Here is a 15,717-nt window from a genome sequence, read left to right on the forward strand (position 1 = left end):
GTCAGGCTTGTGTCTGTGGAGAAATGCATGTTATGTCTAAGACCCCGTTTACAGTGCGAGGCTCGGCCGCGGCCGAGTCCACCCTCATTTCAGTGTAAACGCGCAAAAGGTCAAATGCGAGGCCAAAATTGGCCTCGCATTTGGCCACGCTCTGGAGGTGCTAATAATAGTATAGGATGTTGTTTGTTTACATTGACTTACCATCATTGAACTCAGTCATACATGCAAGTAAACTGAATGTTGTACAACAAGATGGTAAGTAATATTGCATTAACTTAATCACATTTTATATTTGTCCACTGCCTCTTCGTATACAACACGATGGTGGCGTTGGAAACAATCTCAAAGTCCGTGAACTGAAAGTGGAAAGACAGGATGAAGAAGTTACATTGACAAACAAGCAACTAGTCCAGTCAAAAGAGGGGATCGCATACTGGCTGCTGTATTCATGCATTCTGTGTTAATCTATACATTGAATGCATACTGAATTGCCTACACTGTACACCAGAAGCATGTGTATTAACATATGGCCTGAATTACATCCAATCCAGTTCTAATAGAGGGATTTCCTTTACTTATCAAGCAAAACAGTTGCCAAAAAATATTTATTTAGCAAAACATGTGCAAAATTTTCACCGTTAACAATTAATTTTTGAATTCTTAAAATTATTTTTTAGCGAACCAGTACAAAATGCAAATACTGGCTATCTACAAGGACAGGTTAAACCGGTAGAAAAAAAAATGCGTTAGTGTGGAGCCCTAATGACTATCATCTTGGGTAAGTTGTTTATACAATGATGTTGTTGTTTTGATAGAAAATCAAATCAGTTAATTAAAATCTAATTGCTCCCCTCCCCTCCCTCTGCCACTCAACTCTTTAGACTGGGAGCCCACGAAGTTTATTCAGCTCAAGGGGGTACCAAAGGTTTAAAGGTCACATCATGTCCGTGGTGGGCCAAAAGTCATAAATTACCGTTGCTGCTGGGTCACATCCTATACGATAGACCTGGGGGCCTCAAAAAGTGGGGCCCAAAAATGAATTTATTTAGCCGTATTGGTACATGGACAAAATTTGTTGGAAATGGCTTATTCGGGGTACTCAAAATGAAAATAGCAATAACAGCAATTTTGGCCTGTACGGCGCCCGGGACAGCAGACCCAAAGGGGCCCACAAAAAAAGGGTTTATTTAGCTCAAGAGGATAATGATGGATACTTCTTATTGCAATAGCTCCATGGGACATGGGGATTCACAAAAATAGCAATGACAGCAATATCTTCCTGTACAGGGGCCCAGACAGCAGCCCCAGTCTTCCAATATGGTGTATTCAGCTAATGGGATACATGAACAAACTTTTTCTTACTGAAACTTCTACACCCACACAACTACAAAGGCACCTAAAATCAGACTAGCAGCAGCTGATAGAAATAAAGGGGCCTTCAGAATGGGCCCAAAGGCCACCTAGTCCCTGGGCCCCCACCTTGTAATAGTACTATGAACACCTTGAAAGACACTGATGAAATTGTGGTGTGCCAAGTCAAATCGTCATCACTTTTCAGAATTGACATCACCGTTGGACAGAGGCCTGTTCGTGCTGTGGTAGATACAGTGCCAGCTGAAGTTACCATTCTATCGGATAAGACTTACCAGATGCTTTAACCCACCCCTCCCCTCATCAGAGAAGTAACTTTGAATGCAGCTGGGAGGGACATGAAAATGAAAGGCATGGTAGTGGGACTGGTGCAAATGAAATTGGGGACACATGTTCTGAATGAGCATAATATGTGGCTCCAATCGAAGATGACATGCTTCTGGGAGCAGATCTGCTCCGTAAACATCATGCATGCATAGATATACCAAGTTCCATACTTTGTTTTCAGGGTGAAGCTTTACCTGTGACTTTTGGCGAAGGAGGTGCAGTAGCACAAGTCTTCATTTCCGATCCAATCACAATCCCCCCTTGATCTGTGAAAAGGGTGAAATGCAAGATTAAAACTTGCGTACCCTGGAAAGAGTTTGTGGTGGAGCCGGATCGGAGCCTAGTCGGTTTAATCCCTAGGACGCTGCATGAGGGAAGAGATCACATAGAGATATATTCTCTGAATCCAACAGACAATCACATACGTAAGCGAAGGGACCAGGTAAATGGGCAAGCACAGGAAGCCTCAGTTATCCAGCCCCCCAATAGTGAGATGTCAGACAATATGCAGGTCCATCAAGTTAACGTAAGCGAGGACAAAATCCCCCCTCATTTACAAGGCTTGTGGGAAAGGTCTTTGGTACAACTTGAACCTGAAGAACAAAAGGTACTTCGGGATTTACTTCTTGAATTTGAATGCACCTTCCCCAAAGACGAATTTGACCTAGGGAACTTCACCGAGGTTACCCCCTCCATCGATATGGGTAGTGCAACCCCTATCAAGCAGAAGATGAGGCTCACACCCATGAATTTCACTCAAGAGGAACGAGCACTTCTAAACAAGATGTTGTCGGCCGGAGTGATCAAGCCCTCAGTGTCCGAATGGGCATCGCCCCCAGTGCTGATAAGGAAGCGAGATGGTGGCGTTTGATGGTGTATCGACTATCGTAGACTAAACAAAGTCACAAAAAAAGATGTATACCCCCTTCCTTGCATTGATGAGTGCTTGGACACTCTTGCTGAAAACTCTTGGTTCTCCAAACTCGACGCCAATTCTGCGTATTGGCAGGTAAACGTCCGAAAAGAAGACCGGGAGAAAACAGCCTTTCTCACAAAGCATGGGCTATACGAGTTTGTGTGCATGGGCTTTGGCTTATACAATGCTCCCGCGACCTTCTCCAGGGCAATGAACCTTGTCCTCAGAGGGCTGAATTGGAACATTGCTTTGGCATTTCTGGACGATGTATTGGTGCTCGGTAACTCTTTTAAGAACCATGTAAACAATCTCAGACTGGTCCTGGAACGATTCAGGGACTTTAAGCTCAAACTAAAGCCCAAGAAGTGTTCCTTTTTCCAACGTCGTGTGGAGTTTCTTGGCAGGGAGGTGGATGCTAACAGCCTGTATCTCAAAGACGAGCATACCAAGGCCATCTTGGACTGGCCAACACCTAAATGCAGTAAAGAGGTGGAACAGCTCCTCGGTCTGGTCAACTATCACCGCATCTTCCTGAAAAACTATGCCGAGGTAGTAGGGCCGCTGTATGGCCTCACCGGCAAACGGGAGTTTCGCTGGGAAGCTGACCACCAGGCCGCCTTTAATCAGGTAAAAGAATTACTGACCACTGCCCCTGTCCTTGCACTACCCAACTCTGTAGACCCCTTCATCCTGGATACAGACGCATCTGGCACAGCTATAGGTGCTGAACTCATTCAAGTCCAGGAGGGACAAGAGAGAGTGATTGCTTATGGCAGTTGCTCCCTGTCCCCGGAGCAGCGACGGTATTGCGTCACTAGGCGTGAACTGCTCACGGTCGTAAAGCAGAGAAGCAAACGTACTCTGCTTCACGGAAACATGGCTTCACTCGTAAATTCCAGACAACGCAGTGGACCTCACAAATCATGTGCTTATCAGAGGGGACAGAACAGCAATCTCAGGTAAAAAACGTGCCGGCAGAGTATGCATGTTTATCAATAACACATGGTGTGATAACTGGGTGGTTAAGGACAGGATATGTGCCAAAGACTTTGAAATGCTTGTTGTTGGATTACGCCGCTTCTACTTGCCAAGAGAATTTGGTCAAATCTTCATTTTCTGTGTGTACATTCCCCCACAGGCAAACGTTAAAGATGTCAGTGAGGAAATTGCTGCTAAGGTCAATGAAATTGAAAATTTATCACCAGACTCTCCAAAAATTATCCTCGGCGATCTTAACCAGTGCAGCTTGGACTCTACACTACCAGCATATAAGCAGTACGTGGAACAAAACACTCGAAGTAACGCCAGGCTGGACCTCTGTTACAGCAACATACCAAACGCATATCGATGTATCAAGGGTCTGCCCTCAGCTTGGGAATTCTGATCATTGCACTATTCTGTTACGCCCAAAATACCGCTCACCTTTCAAGGTGTAAGCCGGTGACTGGAGAAAGACAGGTTTGGAACACAGAATTGACTGAAGAGCTGCTTGCCAACTTGGAGTGCATCGACTGGGAGGTTCTCCTTGACTCGGCGAACACAGTGGAGGATATGGTAACCATCGTTAATCATTATATTTTGTTTTGTGTCCAGTCTACAATCCCTATCCAGAAGTTTCGAGTTTATCAGAACAACAAACCATGGATTACAAAGGAACTGAAGGGTCTTCTGAAGCAGAAACATGATGCCTATTCTAAGGGTGACACAGTTTTACTGAAAGCTCTACAAAAGAAGATAAGGAAACAGATTTCAATTTGTAAAGCAGATTATAAAAGGAAATTGGAACAAGATTTTAGGAGTTGTGATGTAAAAGCAGAATGGAAGAAAATGCAAACGATTACAGGTTTTAAACAGGGTCCTTGTAAACAAGAACTTGGTAAAGATGTCATAGATGAGCTTGGTGAATTTTACGGCAGATTTCATACTGATGATTTTTCTGGTTTAAATGCTGCTGCGGAGGAAGTGTTGAATATCAAAATCACAGAATCTAATGATGAGTTAAAAGTTTATGTTCATGATGTTCGTAATTTGTTTGCGAAAGTTAAGGTGAATAAAGCAACTGGTCCAGATGGGATTACAAACAAAATCCTCAAAGTTTGCTGCCAACAACTTGCAGGTGTTTTTACACATATTTTCCAAGTCTGTGTAAACTCTGGGAAGATTCCACAAATATGAAAATCTTCAATCATAATTCCAGTATCAAAGGTAACCAAACCCACAGAGTTGAACCATTATCGACCGGTTGCTCTCACCTCTAATGTAATGAAGCATTTTGAGAAAATTCTTGTCAAACTTCTTAAAGGCCAGACTGGCCTTTTTGATCCAACTCAGTTCGCTTATCAAACAATGTTGAAGATGCTGTACTTGTTTTCCTGCATCGTGCCAACATTTAGAAACTCCCAAAGCTTTTGTACGGTCTGTGTTTATTGATTTTTCAAGTGCTTTCAACACCATAGTTCCACACAAATTAGTTGATCATTTGCTCCATTCTGATGTTGCTCCTATGCTGGTTAGGATAATCCTCGATGTCCTTGTTGATAGACCACAGTGGATTCAATGCAATGAATTATCCTCTGATGTGAGAAAGATTAGCATAGGTGCCCCACAGGGCTGTGTACTATCTCCTCTGCTCTTTTCTCTGTATGCTAGTGACAGTACATCTTTGTTCTCCAAATGTTCTGTAATTAAGTACTCAGATGACACAGTAATCAGTGGATTTTTGAGACAAGATTCCACAGAGTTTTTTCAGGAAGTTCAAGTTTGTTGACTGGTGTGATCAGTTCAGTTTGGTTCTTAATGCCCAAAAGACCAAGGAAATCATCTTTGATTTCCGTCACTCCCCTTCATCAGATTACCCACATGAGCCTTTGATGATTCATGGTCAACCCATAGAACAAGTGTCAGAGTATAAATACTTGGGAACAATAATTGATAACAAACTGAATTGGAATTCGAATTCACAAACAGTGGCAAAGAAGGCAAATCAGAGAATGTACTTTCTAAGGAAACTCAAGGAATTCCGAGTAGATAACACCATTCTTGTATTGTTTTACCAATGTCTGATACAGAGTGTCATAACTTTCAATCTGCTTTGTTATGGAGGAAATTTGACAAATGAAAATCAGAAGAAGTTTGAACGAGTCAGGAAAGTGGCGCAACGAATTACTCGGTCAGAATTGCCCACTTTTATTATGTTGTATCAAAAGCAAGTTTTTATGAAGATTCACAGAATTATGCAAGATTTGACACACCCAATGCATGATATGTTCAGATATAACCGATCTGATATTCGAATAATTGTTCCTAAAACTCAGCGATGTAGATTTAGACAATTACTTGTTTCAAATGCTATACATATGTTTAACAACTCTGTGAAACGTTAGGATAAGTTTGGATGATATTGTCCCAAAGTTATTTGTATATGTTTAAATTTTAGGAAAGTGGCGCAACGAACTACTTGGTCAGAATTGCCCACTTCTGATGTTGTATGAAAAGCAGGATTTTATGAAGATTCAGAGAATTATGCATGATTTGACATACCCAATGCAGTATATGTTCTCATGTGATAAGCATGAAGTATTATGTGGAATACCAGTAGTGTATCAGCTTTTCTTTCTTGACGAAGCTAGATTAGGGGGCGCTTAATCACCTGCGTTGCTACGCAACATACATTCCGGACATTTTACGAATGCGGCACAGTGTTTATGTTGGGGTACGCACGTGCCTATGGAATCAGTGCAGTGCAATACATGGTGTACTCAGCGCCTTGGTCACCGCCTCCTGGGCGTGGCGCGCATTATAATTAAAGGTTTAGGGTCTGTTGATAATACTCTTGCTGCCTCACTATTAGCCGACGCTGCACAGGACTGGTAAAGGGAATGCAGAGTGGGAGGAGTTTTATTTTGGGTGAGCCGCCTGCCCTTCGCGGCTTTCTCTGTGTAAACTTGAGCAGGGCAGCGCTATGTGCTGTGCTGTGATGTTTGGTGCTGGCTGCTGTTTTGTGCTGGCCAAGCACCTAGGCGAGTGCCTTAGTAGTTGGTAGTTTAGACGTGGGGGTGTCGGAGGAAGACAATGGTGATTTTAGTGTATGTTTGTTACTACATGTCTCGTTTAACTTACGGGTTTTTGTGTACGATTTATTTTTTTTGAAGGGTAGTCTTGTGTTAATTGTTTTACTCTTGTTAAATGTTGGTGTACATGTATTTCCATTTTTGGGGTCTTTTTATTGGCCAGGTGCTTTTTAAGCCCCTCCTCATCTCTCCCAGTCAATACCTTCGATCCAGCTTTCTTCTTCTCCTAACTTCTCTCTATGACATGATCTTTTTCCCTTTCATCTACTTTTTCATCATAACTTGCAGAGGAAATGGGAGGGATGGGGAGGGGGACGAGAAGTTATACAGATATCTAGGAACTGAGGAAGTGTGCAACTAAGGTCTGGTAGGGTATTTTTAGACAGCTTACGTGTGTGTGCAGGTGTGTGAGTGAGTGTATGCGGGTATTCATGTGTGTGTGAGCAGGGAGATGACACCTCCCTGGTGCGAGCGTGCACATGTGTATGTGTAACTTCGTGCGGGAGTTTGTGTATATATTCTTTTATATAAATTACAGAGATTTTTATTGAAATCATTCAAGACACTGTCCATTCAATGCTTTTGTTTGTCTGTTTGTATACCACTATTATAATACGTGCAATATATGTTGTCTGCTCCTTTTCTTTTGTTATGCCAGTGGAAGACAAATTTCTGTATTTTTAACAGACAATAAAGTTCTTTGTATCCTTGTATCCTTGTACACGTCAATACAGACACTATTTGTTGGGTAAACATTTCACAATCCGTACTGACCATGGGAGCTTGACATAGTTGATCAACTTCAAGGAGCCATAAGGCCAATTGGCCTGTTGGCTTGAAGAACTTAGTCAATATGACATGAAGGTTGAACATCGACCCGGTACGAAGCATCAGAATGCAGACGCATGCCCCAGGGTGACTTTCTCTGTGAGAATTATCGCCTGGGCATGGAGCCAGATGATCTACCTTGTGGTGGATGTTCACATTGCAGAAAGGCACATGACAACTGGTCCCTTTTTGCTGATGTCATACATGACGTTGTTCCACTAGCACAAAGAAATAACATCTCGGAGATCACAGTGGATCAGAGAGTAGAAGGGAACCTCTTAGTTACCCATTTAGACATAGATTGTCAGGAAGGTTCCCCCTCTCTGTCCATTAATGGAGTGGCAGATGTCCCTCAGTCAACTTAGACTCGACAGACTTCCTACAAAAAGAGCAGGAGGCAGACGCCCAACTGTTCCTTCTACGTAGGTGGTTAGTAAGTAAGGAAGAGCCGGACGAGGGCACAATTCTCTTGTTGGAGCCCGCCAGCAAATTCCTCTGGATCAACCGAGACATGTTTTTCTTAAAGGACGGCGTCATTTGAAAACAGGATGATGAGTCTTTGCTGGTGGTGCCAAAATCATTGCACAGCAGGAGGTGATGAGATTAAATCATGACCTACCCTCCGCAGCACATGCAGGTGTGACTCGACCAAAAAGCAAACTAAAGTCCAAATACTTCTGGTATGGCATGTCACAAGACATTCAGGAGTATCTCAAGAGGTGTACCACCTGTAAGCGGAGCAAGAAAACGGTCAGGTATGGGAGGCACCTCTTGATAAACTACAACATCATGCGGGAGCCCCCATGGAGCGAGTACACCTGAACTTTATTGGCCCACTGCCCAAAACCACACAGGGCAACGAGTACATTCTCATGATGGTGGACCAGTTCACCAAATGGATAGAATGTGTCCCCCTGCCCTCGCAGACAGCTGAAGTCACGGCCCAGGCTGCAGTTAATGAATTTTTCTGTCGGTTTGTGTACTCCTTCCAGATCTTCACTGACCAGGGCAGAAACTTTGAGAGCAAGCTGTTCACCAATATGTGCAAGCTGTTACGCATCTACAAGGCTAGGACAACTCCCTACAGGCCATCAGCAAACGGGCAGGTTGAAAGATTCAACCGAACCTTGATGGATGCAGTACGCTGCTATATTGATAAGTCCCAATGCCAGTGGGACCAGTATCTTGCTCAAATAGCAGGGGCCATTCGTTCCACTGTGAATCGCAGCACCGGATTCACACCAAACCAGCTGATGCTAGGTTGGGAAACCAACCAGCCCGCAGAACTAGTCTACCCCCTTCCCCCATCCGTCCCAGTCGGATCACTGGATGAATATTCATCTACACTGGCGGAAAATATTCGTCGGGCACATGACACTGCCCGAATTACACTCCAGTCGACACAGAGACGGATGAAGAGGGACTATGACGTAAAAACACATCTACGTCAGTTTCGGGAGGGAGACAGGGTCTACTTGTTGGTTTCAGGTACCCCCAAGGGGAAGTGCAAGAAGTTACTATCCCCATGGAAGGGTCCTGCCGTAATCCACAAAAAGTAAATCCCCTATTGATATCGAGTCGTATACAGGAATAAGGTGTTTACCATAAACCACAATAGACTCAAGGGGTGTACAGATCTCAGTGAGATCCCCAAAGTAACTTTTGGAAAGACCTGTATTGTTTCTGCAGGAAGCCTGATGGTGGTTCCCTTATGATCCAGTGTGACGGCTGCGATGAATGGTTCCATGGTGCCTGCGTCTGTATCACGGAGGCAGACAGCATGAACATAGACAAGTATTTTTGCCCCTTCTGTAAGCAGAAGAAATAGCGCTTTTATATGAATGTGGGCAATGCTTATTTACCATTTCATCCTGCAGGTCATAACCATGGAAGATCTCCACGAGGTAATGGAGGACCTGCGTGTCTTCGACGCAGAAGATCCAGCAGGAGGGGAGCCGCAGGACACAGTCACTGAAAAAGGGGAATTTGTGGAGGCAGGACCTCCTCCACCTCCTCCATCTTCACCTCCATCCCCGGGGGTACCTCCCACGCGGGCGAGGAGGCGAACCCATAGGAGGAGAGCCCGATGCCTCAGGGCAAGGTCCAGTGGGCCCCAAGCCCCAGCCCCCCAGCCCTCCCAAGCCATGGCTCGGGTATGGGAGGGGATGGCCCGGGGTAGAGGCTCGCCCAAGGGCTGGAAGCTGTTATCAGGACGTGACCCAGAGACCTACCTGGACCTCGACTTCGTGGACTGGGTGGTGGCGACTCAGGACGGGGGCAATGCCTGGAAGCTTGCCCTGGGGATACATCCCAAACATGCCTTCACCTATACCGACCTGCATTGGCAGGCCCTCTTACACCACTTAAGTCATCCCCGGGTGATAGGGCTAAGCGAAGTCGGTCTTGACTTCACTGTGCCCCCCGGCAGTGGCCAGAACAGGAGAACCTGTTTAGGGCCCTCCTGGATCTAGGCACGAGGGGGAGGATCCTGATCCTCCACCTCAGAGGTGGGGGGAATCAAACGGGCATCAATGCCATCAGCCGGCGCCTTATCCAACGAAGCTGCCCGGTCGACCAGCGAATCCACCTCCAAAGGTATGTCTTTAGGTTAAATTTCAACGTGGCCAGAGCTTCTGCTCATCAGATCTTGACTTCAGTTGAAGGGCATTCCACAGAAATGTAACTGCTACATTGTACTGCAAATGCCTTTCCTTACAATTGTCATTATTACTATTGTTGTTGTTATTTACAAGTAGAGATTTAGCATTTAGTATCGAATTATTATTGTTTTCATAAGATATTTGTACCTCATTATTCCTTAATTTTCATAATTCCTTATTTTTCCTTTATTCCACTTTTAGGTGATCAGGAAGAGGCATCAGAACCTACTCCGAGTTCATCAAACACCAGAACCAAACAGTCCAAGACAAGTAAGTATGATATATTATTGTGATCACCATAGTTATGTAATTTGACATTGGAAGGAGTAAGCCAATTCCGTAAATTATATTTGCCTGTCAACAATTAGGCCTTTGTTTGGTAAGAACCATTGTACGAGTGAAGAGTTGTGATTAATTTTCTTGCTATCAATCTAAATAAATCATGCTCTAGGTTTTCTATGTTTTATATTATCGCCCCTCCCCATCTACCTCCATGCTGTGAGTGTGTATATATATATCTTACAATTATTATTTATTTATCACAATGCTTTTAAATGTAGGTTTTCAAACCATGAAAATGGGTAGTGATCTAAGATATTTCTGTAGTGATAAAAACTCTTGCAAAACTGCTGGAAGGTGGTACAATTCTATAAACCTAATTCTAGACATACATGTATTTTGTTTTTCTTTCAGGGTTTGGTACTTTGAAGAAAACAGTGGAGGAAATGGAGTTCCAAGCAGCGTTCATCATGAAAGAAGCATTGGCTGAGCTAAAAGTGGACCCATTGTACAATGACACTGAGTTTGGGAAGACAGTGATTGGTCTTGCAAACAATATTGCTGACACTTCAAATGGGTTTGAAGAAGCGGCCAAGTCTACCGTGAGGGACATTGAAGGAATCTTTTCATTAGCGAAAGACAAAGTAGTAGGACCAATGGCTAATACTTTTATCTTGACAAAATTTCACGCATATCGCACCGATACAAAGACAAATGAAATTTTTCATGGAATGATGGGACCCATTCCAGCTGAAGACAAGAAGCAAGCATCATTCTTCCAACAATATGTTTTGCGATTAGTTTTGGAGAGACTACTTAAATTGTGCAATACTGAAACTCATTCTGAGATGGAACATGCAACACTCACTGTACATGATGAGCAGGTACTGCGGTATGTAGCAGGATATGTCCCATATGCCCTCGTAAAACATTATGGAAAAGAAAGCTCCCAAGCTGCGAAAGAGATCACCAAATTTCTGAACAGTTGGAGAAAGGATGATGATGACACAACAGAGGCGGACTCATTTCTTGAGTACACAAATGTATGGATTACGATCCAGAACCGCGGAGGGTTGTTTCTTGTGTCTGACAAAGTATACACATTGTTCCGTGCCATGGAGTTAGCTACGAGAAAGCAGTTGCAGACACGGGCACTACACAGCTCAACTGACACGATCAAAGACAACATAATGAAAAACATCTATGGCAGTCCCCACGTGCAAAGCCTCTGGTTTGCATTATGTGCTGATCTCCAGGAAGAGGTGTCAACTGCTTTGCTCACCACCACTGTGAACTACTGTATTGGTCCAAGATCACAGTCACTGCTTATGTCAAGTTGTACGTCATCATGCTTAAACAGTCGAGTAACAAGAAAAAGCAAGGGAAAAAGGCACTCCGGAAAGAACTAAAGAAGAAGCATGAGGATAGATAATATGTTATGGAACTGAAGTGATGTCAGTACCCAAAACATGATAGCATGCAGTGTACAGTCAAACTTGCATACACTGTACGTAGACCTTCCATTAAGTCAAATATTTGCCCATGTCAAAGCAATTATTTAGACCGTATTATGCAGAACATGTTGTTTACCTCTTCCAGGTGGATCAGATTTCTGTGCTCTCAAAAGATTCTGCTTAGAGGCATAGTTTCCTGAATACAGGTGTATACATGTACAATGAAACACCGTTATAACGAGTTCGGTTATAACGAGGAACCGCTTATAACGACGTGATCGTGTCGGTCCCGTTTTCCTTTGCATGTAAACCTATGGCAGAACGAATCGGTTATAACGAGTAAAGGTCTAAATTGGGTGCATCATCTCCCGCTTTAGGCAAAACTCACGAACGGAGAGCCAAAAGAAGTTCCAAACTGGAACAGCCCATTCAAAAATTTTCTATGGCCAACAGAGAAAATTGAGCAAGAAGGTATGCCAAGGTGTTCACGGCAACATCACAAAATGGTTGAGGGAGATCAAATCAGTTGCTACTGAAGACCATAAGGCATTTCGGCGACTGAAGAACTATGAAATATCAGGAAAAGATAAAAAATGTGCCTACTTACAGAATTGGTGACACAGTTCTTATTCGTTTGAAAACAAAAAAGTCAAGAGTAACTCACAAGGTAACAATATGCACAGGAACGGTTGTCAAAAGAAAACTGCGCAGATGTACATTGTAGGTACAGAATTTAATTCCTTCATCAAGTTACTTAGAAAAGAACACTGTAATGGATTAAGGTTGAAAGGATTAATGTCACTTATATTAAGGGCCAAGACATACCCAGTTACTTTAAATTGTCTGTCAGCAAAGTTGACCCTACCAAGTCAAATGAACGGAATTTTCCGGAAAGGCATTCAGCTTTAATAATGAAAAGGAGAGGGATAACTGTTATAAAGAGCTCGCCACATCCTCCTCAATCTCAGGGAAAGGTAGAATACTCACATACATGTAGAAATCTAAAGCAAAACATGCTGTTTGATCTACACTGTAGTATCATGCGAGGATAAAGGTCTCAATCAGGTGCGTCATCTCCCACTTTACGCAAAATTCATGAATGGTGAACCAAAAGAAGATCTAAATTGGCACAGCCCATTCGAACTTTTTTGACAGTTGACAGAGAAAATTTAGAGAGAAGATATGCCAGGATATTCATGGCAACATCAGAAAATGGTTGAGAGAGATCAAATCAGTTGCTACTGAAGACTATAAGGCATCACGACGACTGAAGAACTATGAAACATCAAGAAAAGATACAAAATGTGCCTACTTACAGAATTGGTGACACAGTTCTTATTAGTTTAAAAACAAAAAAGTCGCAAGTTTCTCACAAGGTAACAACATGCAAAGGAACGGTAGTCAAAAGAAAACTGTGCAGATGCAGGTATAGAATTTCATTCCTTCATCCAGTTACCGAGAAAAGAACACTGAAATGGATGTCTCTAGCTGATATGACAGCAGACACTCTTGCTAAACAAAGAAAAAGGGGAGGGAGAATGGCACACGTCAAAGGATGATGAGACGCCAGCATTTCAGAAAGTATCATCATGATCCGACACATACCGACAGGACAAATGCCATTAAATGTAATTTTGGATTAGAAATCACATAATGACCCTCAAGGTGATGGCAACTGCCAATTTAGGCCCCAAGCCCCGGCCCCCAGCCCTCCCAAGCCGTGGCTCGGGTATGGGCGGGGATGGCCCGGGGTAGAGGCTCCGCCCAAGGGCTGGAAGCTGTTATCAGGATGACTCCAGCTCCAGCCATAGGTTGGGGCAGGGGCCTGCTGAGGCTTGTCCCTGCTCCTGAGCCCCTGCTGCGGTATGACTCTCATTTCCACCCAAATCGGTTGCACAACAGCATGTGGAGTCAACCGAACCCTGGCAGGGGCCCCGACCACCCGGTGCACTTGGTCGGGGGGGGGGGGGGGGGGGGGGTACTCAATTACTGTGACCCAGAGACCTACCTGGACCCTGACTTTGTGGACCGGGTGGTGCCGACTCAGGACGGGGGCAATGCCTGGAAGCTTGCCCTGGGGATACACCCCAAACATGTCTTCACCTATACCGACCAGTAAAGTTGACCCTACCAAGTCAAATGAACAGAATTTTTCGGAAAGGTGTCCAGTTTAATGAAAAGGAGAGGGATGACTCCTATAAAGGGGGGGGGGGGGTACTCAATTACTGTGACCCAGAGACCTACCCGGACCCTGACTTTTTGGACCGGTGGTGCCGACTCAGGACGGGGGCAATGCCTGGAAGCTTGCCCTGGGGATACACCCCAAACATGTCTTCACCTATACCGACCAGTAAAGTTGACCCCACCAAGTCAAATGAACAGAATTTTTCGGAAAGGTGTCCAGTTTAATGAAAGGAGAGGGATGACTCCTATAAAGAGCTCTCCATACTCAATCTCAGGGGAAGGTAGAATGCTCACGTAGAAGTCTAATAAAAAAATGTTGGTTTGATCTGGTATCATGCGAGGATAAAGGTCTTAAATGAGTGCATCATCTCCCGCTTTATGCAAAACTCATGAAAGGAGAGCTAAAAGAAGTTCTATTCTGGAACAGCCCATTCAAATTTTTTTATGGCTGACATAGAAACTTGAACGAGAAGGTATGTCAAGGTGTTCATGGCAACATCACAAAATGGTTGAGGGAGATCAAATCAGTTGCTACTGAAGACCATAAGGCATTACAGCGACTGAAGAACTATGAAACATCAGGAAAAGTAACAAATTGGTGACACAGGTCTTATTCGTTTAAAAACAAAAAAGTCAAGAGTAACTCACAAGGTAACAATATGCACAGGAATGGCATGTCGTATGCACAGGAACGGCATGTCGTATTGACATGCGGCCGTTGGTGAGAGCAGACGCATAACTTTCATTCCCCAGCCACCGCCTTACACCGTCTGCAGACAGCACATTTACTCTTTAGTTTTCTTTGTTTTCTTCGCTTATTTTGCACCAACCTCATTTACCACATTTAAGTTACTGGTACGAACCTTGACTACTGGTCTCACGCCAATTTTTTCAGCAAATTCTGTTTCTACTAATTAAGCACAATTATGCCCATGTCGACCAGAACAACGGTGCCACGCCCATCTGCATGCAAGCAGCCGAGCCGCGATCCTGCTACTGCAGCAGCAGGGGAAGCTTCCCCAGGCCAGACGGCGGTTGTGGAAACTGCCCCGTTAACCCTGGAAGACTTGCAACGCAATCTCACGCAGTTTTCCGCGAGAATTTTTGGAAAACTAGACCAACTTTCTGATGACGTCAATGCCATGAACAAGAAATTTGATGAGCTGGAGTCAAGCGTCAAGTTTAACTCTGCCAAAATAACCGAAATGGAAATGGAGGAGCTACCCAAAATGAAAGCAATGCTCGACGAGAAAATTGAAAAGCTGGAGGAGAAGCTGATTCTTCTGGAAATCCACAACCGGAAATCCAATCTCCTGTTCTATGGAATTGAATCTCAGCAAGGTGAGGATATACTATCTACTCCACTCTTAGGTCTACCTTCATCAATCTTGGAATAGAGAAACGCGTAGCCGACAGCACTGTCATCGCCAACGCTCACCGCCTGCCGAGGTGCAACGCTACCGTCGAAGGTCCTGTGCCTATTATCGCGAGATTTTGCTACATGCATGAACGCGACCTTGTACTAGGTGCCTACGAGAACCAACAGCGACAACCACAGCGCGGTATCACTGATGGTGCTCCAACTCAACCGCGTCCGCGAATCTCGGTGCGAACCGATCTGCCGCCCA

This window comes from Diadema antillarum, unplaced genomic scaffold (genome assembly GCF_040938485.1).
Source record: "Diadema antillarum isolate AM-2024a unplaced genomic scaffold, OU_Dant_1.0 scf00000094, whole genome shotgun sequence".
Lineage (NCBI taxonomy): Eukaryota > Metazoa > Echinodermata > Echinoidea > Diadematoida > Diadematidae > Diadema > Diadema antillarum.